Source organism: Leptodactylus fuscus, chromosome 1 (assembly GCF_031893055.1).
Source record: "Leptodactylus fuscus isolate aLepFus1 chromosome 1, aLepFus1.hap2, whole genome shotgun sequence".
In the NCBI taxonomy this organism is placed as follows: domain Eukaryota; kingdom Metazoa; phylum Chordata; class Amphibia; order Anura; family Leptodactylidae; genus Leptodactylus; species Leptodactylus fuscus.
Window position 1 is genome coordinate 197,119,578 of NC_134265.1, and position 8,506 is coordinate 197,128,083.

The window sequence follows — 8,506 nt, forward strand, 5'->3', positions numbered from 1 at the left end:
CTGCATGCAGAAGACGGAAACCTGTGAGTGCCGGGGAGCGTTTTATGTACTTTGCGGCGAAACTGTTTTTTTTGTTTTTTTTTTAAACCGGACACAGAGTACTGCATGTCCGACTCTATGTCTGGTTTAAAAAAAACAAAAAACGGTTTCACCGCGGAGCGCGCAAAAAGCTCACCGGCCGGAGACTTTTCAAGCCCATTCAAATGAATGGGTTTGAAACAGGCCGGCAGGTTTCCGTCTCCTGCCCCTGTTTTGTGCAGGAAACGGAAACCTGCAGAAAGGAGACCGGGCGCAGATGTGAACGAGCCCTGCGGCTAGGTTCACACCAGCGTTTGAACTACATTTAGGGTTTCCACCTCCAAATTCACTTGAACAACGCAGAAAGAACAGTCCTGCAAGCAGGGCTTTTTTCTCTGCATTTTTTGGGCGGAAACCCGGAGAACACCATTTAAGCGAATTAGGTTTCTGTTTTTTGGCTCCCCAAGTGGACCTGAACAATGGAAAGCCGAACACTAGTGTGAACCTAGCATAAGATAAATAATAGCCTAGCACATCAAAGTGAGGTGGAGACGCCAGGGCATATAATACTCCCATATAGATTATAGTGGAACTTCTGAAAGCTGTACTCCCACTATCTGCTAGTGATGTCCTAGCCTAAAGATAGGTCTTCAATAGTAAATACGCAGAGAACCTCTTGAATGCTATGACTGATATCTTATCTGTGTGATCCTTGAAGACAAGGACTACATAGATTTTGAATTTCTGTTCTAGTGGGAAAAATGTTACTGTTTATGTACTAGGCAATTAAAGGAGTTGCCCAGAGTAAAAAAAAAAAATTATATTACGCCGGGGAAATAAAAAAAAAATCCCGGCGGCGTCTCGTCCTGTAAACTCAACATATTTTAAGGATCTCAAAAGTATCCCTTGACTACATTATAATGTGTCATTCAGCAAGGGCTGTCTCATACAATACACGCATGCATATCACTTTTTATGCAGTTGTGTTTTTCGGTTGGAGTTTTCGTCACATTTCAATACAGGCAAGTTTAGACAAAACTTTCAGCAGCTTTTCTTAGATGTGTTCTTGTTTTTAGCAAAATACTTGTAGAGCAAAGATAAAGCATAAATGCAGCATATAAAACACACCATACACATAATGAATAAACATAAGTAATGTCAAAAAACTTTTGGAGATGGCAAAGATACTGCAGAGTCCCCTATTACAGAGACGAAACCAGAGTAGCCCCTCTGCTGTTAATGGTTTTGGCCAGCACTCCGCATACAAGAGCCTTCTCTTATCCTGGAGGCAGCAGCTGAATCATATTAATGTGCCTTTATCTAGGGTACAGGAGCCACCCATCAGGCATAAGAGATGCTCAAGCTGGAGATTACTGATATAGTACATATGCCCAAATGTAGCCAATGTGCCAAACAATGTCATTCTCTGAGGCCCCATGGTGGGGGAGCTGATCGCAGTGTACTTTAAAGCCATATTTATCAGCTATTCACAGCTCTCGGGTGTTTTTCTAGGTGCCATAGAATTGTATAGGCTACGTGCATGCTCAACAGTTCTATACAAACTCCTTCTCACTGTAGTCATGCTGGTGACCCCAGCAATCTAACATGTGGATAGATGATTTGTGTGCTTTGTGGAAGAACCTTCAGAATCAAGCAAAAGATGGGAAATTTAGTTGAGATCCTTTTGAAAAACATATGTATAGCCAGGGCTCCGTTTTTAACAAAATTGGACCTCCTATTAATAAGTATTAAAGTATAACTACTACTGGTTCCACCATCTAATAGATCTATTCCTGACATATAAGATAAGATAAGATAAAGATAAGATAATCCTTTAATAGTCCCACCTTGGGGAAATTTCAGCGTGTTACAGCAGCATAGTAATACAGATACAGGATAATACAGAGTAATATGTTACAGACGTAGACACAGATAAGCTGAGAAGAGAAGATATACTAGGAGTCCATGGCAGCTAAGGAAAAACAGAAGAGAAAGAGGAAGACCTCATGGTCATCCTCATAATCATTAGTTCTCTGTGCGGAGAGCTCTTCGTTTGGTCTGATGTAGATTATACAGCCTGGTCGCGGTTGGAAGGAAGGACCTGCGATAGCGCTCCTTCTCACACTTGGGGTGAAGCAGACGGTCGCTTACAGTGCTGCCAAGTCCCATCAGGGTCCCATACATGGGGTGGGATTTGTTCCCCCGCATGGAGGTCACCACAGACAGTATCCTTCTGTCACCCACCACCTGTACTGGGTCCAAGGGGCTCCCCAGGACAGAGCTGGCCCTCCTGATCAGCCTGTCAAGTCTATTTCTGTCCCTGGTTGATATACTGCTTCCCCAGCAGGCCACACCGAAAAAGATGGCTGAGGCAACCACAGAGTTGAAGAAGGCCCTAAGAAGTGTCCCCTGGACTCCGAAGGCCCTCAGCCTCCTGAGCAGGTAGAGTCTGCTGTGGCCCTTTCTGTGCAGCGCCTCCAGGTGATCAGCCCAGTCTAGTTTATTATTGAGGAGCACGCCCAGGTACTTATAGGTCCTGACTATCTCAATACATGTTCCTTGGATCTCCACCGGGGTCGGAGCACCTCTCCGTTTACTAAAGTCCACCACCATCTCCTTGGTCTTCCCAGCATTAATCCTGAGCTGGTTCTGCTGGCACCATTCAACAAAATCCCGGTTTAAGTCTCTGTATTCCCTATCATCGCCATCAGTGATAAGGCCGACTATAGCAGAGTCATCGGAGTACTTCTGTAAGTAACAGCTGGATGAGTTGTGCCTGAAGTCAGCAGTGTACAGTGTGAAGAGGAATGGGGCAAGAACTGTACCTTGAGGTGCCCCCGTACTACAGATCACAGTGTCAGACACACAGTCCTGGGCTCTCACATACTGAGGGCGGTTTGTCAGGTAGTCTAGGATCCAGTTGGACAGGTGATGGTCCACACCACCAAGGTTCAGCTTCTCCCTCAGTAGCCCTGGCTGAATGGTGTTGAACGCACTGGAGAAATCAAAGAACATTATTCTCACAGTGTTCCCGGGTTTCTCCAGGTGAGAGAGAGCTCTGTGAAGAAGGTGGATGATGGCGTCATCTACCCCAATGCCTGGCCGGTAGGCAAACTGGAGGGGGTCCAGAGCGGAGCTCACTAGGGGGCGTAGGTGTGTCAGGACCAGTCTCTCTAGGACCTTCATTAGGTGTGATGTCAGTGCTACAGGTCGGTAGTCATTGTAGCCCATCGGGTTGGGTTTCTTTGGGACTGGTACCACGCAAGATGTTTTCCACAGTTGAGGTACCACCCCCAGCTTCAGGCTCATATTGTACATGTGCGTTATAATACCACACAGCTGGTCACTGCACATTTTAAGAACTCTTGCGCTTATACCATCAGGTCCCCCCGCTTTGTTCGCTCTAATATTCTTCATTTCCTTACACACCTGAGACTCCTGCAGGATCAGATAGTCAGATTGCAGTTGACCGCAGGTCGGTGGGGGTTGGGTCTTGGTGTGTGAGGGGAGGGCGGTTAGCTGACATGCTGGTGGAGGGAGCATTTGCTTGGAGTCGAATCTGTTGAAGAATAGATTAAGCTCGTTAAGCCACTTCCTGTCCCCTACTGTTCGGTGCCTTATCCATTGCAGCCTCCGGCCTTACTATAACTCCTAGGCAGCATCAGGGTTTCTTTTGATTCAGACCTTTCCTTCACCCCCAATATTCAATCACTCGCACTCTCATGTCATCTGCACCTCAAAAAAACATCTCCCGAATACGCCCTTTCCTTACCAGAAATACACTAAAGACTTATTGTTGCCCTGATTCACTCTCGCCTTGACTACTGTAATTCCCTTCTAATCAGTCGTTCCTTTACTAAACTCTCCCCTCTACAATCTATTCTGAATGCAGCGGCCAGGCTCATCTACCAGGCTAGACGCTACAGTGATGCCTCCGGTCTGTGCAGTCGCTACATTGGCTGCCTATTCATAACAGAATACAATATAAACTTATCACCCTCATCCACACGGCTCTCCATAATACTGCATCTCCCTACATTTCCTCCTTCATTTCTGTCTACTGTCCAACCCATACTCTCAGTTCACTCAATGACCTAACACTTACATCCTCTATTATCAGAACCTACCATGGTCGTATACAAGACTTCTCCCACATTGCACCACTTCTCTGGAATGCTCTACCCCAGACAATCAGATTAACTCCCAATTTCTACAGCTTCAAGTCCAAACTAAAGACACATCTTTTCAGACAGGCCTATCACGATTCCTAATGTAAACTCTTCCCTTTAGAATCCGTAAAACAATCCGTCCTCTGTTCAAGCTCCCATATTACTGCACAGGATATGATGCTGTTTCAGACTAACTTCATATATCCAGGCACCATCGGCACATTAAAGGACACGACTGGTGATGACTCATATAGTTTTGTGTTTGTGTAATGATAGTAAACTTTATTACAAAATTGTCTGACCACTGCATTAGTAATGTTACCTCTGATGCCGGCCCTGTTACCTCTTGTGTCACCGCGCCGGTTTTGGAAATCGCAGTGTGTGTGCATGGTGGTTTTTACCGCAAAGTGGGCATGGGATTCGCTAGAATCCCATCCACTTTGCTTGTAATGTAAAACACTGCAATTTTTCCCGCGGCGTTTCCTGTCCCCTGGGGCCTCGGTCTTAGAGTTCAACAGTATAATATAAAACTACTTCTGGGTATCCAATTGGTTATAATTCAAGACCATGTGACCTTATACTTTAACCCCTTAATGACCGGCCCATAGGAAAACTACGTCGGGCAGTCAGGGAAGGATTCCCCGTCAATGCCGACGTAGTTGGAGCAAGTCTTAGCTGTATCTTTCAGCTAAGACCCTGCTCCATAACCCCCCCATCGGAGGGTGCTCCGATGTTTTTTTTTTAACCCCTTCAGTTTCGTGATCAAACATGATCAGGGAACTGAAGCGGTTCCATGATGGTGGCGGCGCTATCGGCAACCCCCGCAGCGAGATCGGGGGGTGCCAATATGCAAAACATGCAGTCTGGGGTCTGGGCAGTGACCCCAGACTGCCTGTGCCCCCGTTACCTTGTTGATCCTGCCCATATACTCAGGAAGCCAAGCGATGCGTCTACATCGCTTGGCTTCCTGTTACAGACTGGAGACACGTGCAGCCTGTGTCTCCAGCCTGTAACATTGATTCAGCAGTGAAATCTTTGCTGAATCAAGTGTCCTAAAAGAGACACATAAAAAAGTGAAAAATAAATAAATAAAGCTTTTGAAAAAAATGAATAAAGTTATAAAGCCCCAAAAATCCCTTTTTCTATAGAAAATGAGTTATGTAAAAAAAACCAAAAAACCTAAAAATTAATAAAAACAATGCATATTTGGTATCGTCACGTCTGTATCAAATCTGTACAATAAAACTGAAATAATATTTAATGTATACGGTAAAAAAAAAAACCCGGAAAAAACCCGCTGGAAGTAGTGATTTTTCGCCATCTTACCTTAGAAAATATGCTATAAAAAGTGATCAAAAAGCCATATACATCCCACAATAGTACCAATAAAAAGCGCAGGTTGTCCCGCAAAAAATAAACCCCCAACCAACACTGTCAACCGGAAAATAAAAATGTTACGCCTCTTAGAAGATGGCGATGCAAAAATCACTGATTTATGTCCTCAAATGTGTTTTTGTTCTGCAGAATTAGTATCGCATAAAAAAATACTATAAATGAGGTATCGCCGTAACCGTACCGACCCGCAGAATAAAGGTCACATGTTACTTATACTATACGCTGCATGGCGCAAAATTTAAAACGGAAAATTCAATGCCAGAATTGATTTTATTTTTTTAAATCCAGCAAAAACAGAGTTAATAAAATGTATTCAATAGATTGTAGGCACCCAAAAATGGTGTCATTACAAAATACATCTCATCCCGCAAACAACAAGCCCTTATATGGCCACGTCACCAGAAAAATAAAGAAAATATAGCATCTACCAATGTGAAGACAAAAACCCGCAAAAGTCGCCAAATCATTAGAATACAACTGGCTGCGGCAGGAAGGGAATATATAAGCTGTGTGAGCGGATATCAGGGGACACCCCAGATTTAGAGCCTATGAGGGAATAGACACCAGAAATGACCCCCAGAGTGACTCCACCAATCATAGGAGCTACTGGGACATAGTAGGGAATGTGGTGTTACCAATGTCCTCTGCACAGCTTATATATTCCCTCTTTGCCATCCGCTGTGCAGTCACGTCTGGGATACTAATACTCACTACACCCCCTGATAAATTCTTTGAGGGGTGCAGTTTTCAAAATGGGGTCACTCCTTTGGGGAATCCATTTTTCTGGTACCTTACAGGCTCTACAAACATGACATGGCGTCCAAATACCAAACATCTGAATCTGTACTCCAAAAGCTGCATAGCGCTCCTTCCCTTCTGCGCCCTGCTGTGCGCCCAAACTGCAACCTATGACACATGTATGACACTGGTGTAACCAGGATAACGGACGTAATGTCATATGTGAGTATTAACTGATATTAGGGCACAGCCAGACACAGAAGGGTTATTGGGTTTTTGGAGCACAGACGGTTTGGTTTTTGGATGCCATGACACTTTTGTAGAGCTGAAACGCCAGTAAAGTGGAATCCCCTGATATGTGACCTTATTTTGTAAACTACACCCCTGAAGGATTTATCCAGGGGTACAACGAGCATTTTTAACCCCCAAGTGTTGCTATAACGTATTATCCATAAATGAATTCGAAGCTGATTGTGAGAGGTAAAAATGCCCATTTTTCCTGGAATACGTCATTTCAGTGCATAATATATTGTGTCCTACTTGTATCAGAGATGAACGCTCTAAAAGCTGTTGTACCCGGGACACCCGTTTACCAGTTTTTGGAGTGTCTCTGCTGACATAAGTTGGGCACAACATATCGGGCACTAAAATGGCGAATCTCTGGAAAAATGTTATTTTTAACTTCTCATTATCAGCTGCGCATTCATTTCTGGAAACTAGATGAATGCAACACTCAAGGGTTAAAAACGCTCACTACGCCACTTGATAAATCCCATCAGTGGGCTAGTGTCCAAAATGTGGTGACATGTCTGCAGTTTCCACTTTATTGGCAATTCAGGGTCTTTGCAAAAGTGACGTCCAAAAACCAAACTGTGCGCCAAAAACCAAAATAGCGCTCCTTCCCTTCTGTGCCCAGCTGTGCCCAAACAGCCGATTCTACCCATATATGGCATTAAGTCCGTTATCCGGGGTACACCAGTGTCATACATGTCGGCATACACTGCCATTTGGGTACACAGCAGGGCCCAGATGTGAAAGAGGGATATGTGCTTTTGGAGTGCAGATTTAAATTGTTGGTGTTTGGACACCACGTCACATTTGCAGAGACCCTAAAATTGCCCCTACAAAATGGGGTCACTTCTTGGGGAATTCCAGTTTACTGGAACCTCCAGGGCTCTGCAAAAACATCATGGCACCCAGAGGGTCCCTCTAAATCTGTCCCCCAAAAGCTAAAAAGCGCAGTGCTCCTTCCCTTCTGAGCCCTGCTGTGTTCCCAAGCAGCAGTTTACACCCACATATATAATTTTTTGCCCCTCGGGATGGCCCACTTAATAGTTTTAGGAGTGCAGGTCTCTGACAACACAAAGAGGGTGCAACGTATGGGGCACCGAAATGGCATATTTCTTTAAAAATTAAAATTTTCATTTTGTACATTAATTTTTGGGAAGCATTTTTAGGCTCAAAATGATAATACGCCTTGATACATTCTTTGAAGGGTGTAGTTTTTAAAATGGGGTCACTTTTGAGGGGTTTCCACAGTATTGATACTTTAGGGGCTCAGCTAATGCGACATGGCACCTGAAAACTATTCCAGCAAAATCTGCCCTCCAAAAGCCAAATAGCTTTCCCATTCTGAGCCCCACCATGTACCCATACAGCAGATTATGGCCACATATGGGGTATTGCCGTGTTCAGGAGAAATTGTGTAACAAACTATGGGGGGCTTTCTCTCTTTTAACCCCTTGTGAAAATGACTTTGGACATAAAGGGACATTTTAGTAATTTTTAACCTAAACATCCCAAGGTTAGTAAAATCTGTGAAACGGCTATAGGGTCAAAATAGTTACTATACTCCTCAATGCATACCTTAAGGGGTCTAGTTTATAAAATGGGGTCATTTATGGAGGTTTTCAATTGTTTTGGTAACTCAAATCTTGTTTGAATGTGCAATGCGCCTGAAATATCTGCAAGCAAAATTTGTGTCTTGAAATCCAGTTTGTGCTCCCATCTTTTTGGGCCCTACCGTGCGTCCGTACATAGGATTAAGGCCACAAAGTGTACATTTTTGAATACGGGAGAAATGGGGTGATATATTTTGGGGTGTTTTTTTCTTTATTTTCATGCCTTGTGTGCAAAAAAACTGCCTTTAAAATGACTCTTTTGTATAAAAAAAATATGAGAATTTT